This window comes from Penaeus monodon, chromosome 32 (assembly GCF_015228065.2).
Source record: "Penaeus monodon isolate SGIC_2016 chromosome 32, NSTDA_Pmon_1, whole genome shotgun sequence".
Taxonomy (NCBI): domain Eukaryota; kingdom Metazoa; phylum Arthropoda; class Malacostraca; order Decapoda; family Penaeidae; genus Penaeus; species Penaeus monodon.
In genome coordinates this window covers 33582820-33583087 of record NC_051417.1, presented here as the reverse complement: position 1 = coordinate 33583087, position 268 = coordinate 33582820, and positions in this window count along the sequence as shown.

The window sequence follows — 268 nt, the reverse complement described above, 5'->3', positions numbered from 1 at the left end:
CTGAATAAATAACGCTCAAAGAAAACTGAGAAGACCCTCTCTCCTCTTGCACAAACAGCATTCGGGACTACGCAAGGCCGTCAGTAAAAATAATAGCTCTTGGCAGTCTCAGCGCCACCTCCTGCGTGACACTGAGGTCCTTTGGTGTCTCTCCAGCTTTCTACAAGGAATCAGACCCTTTCTCGTGTTCGTCATCCTAAAGGCGTCCTTATCTCGTGTTATTCTTATCTGCTCAAGTCGGTTCAGCTTCGAGACACAGACCAAGGGA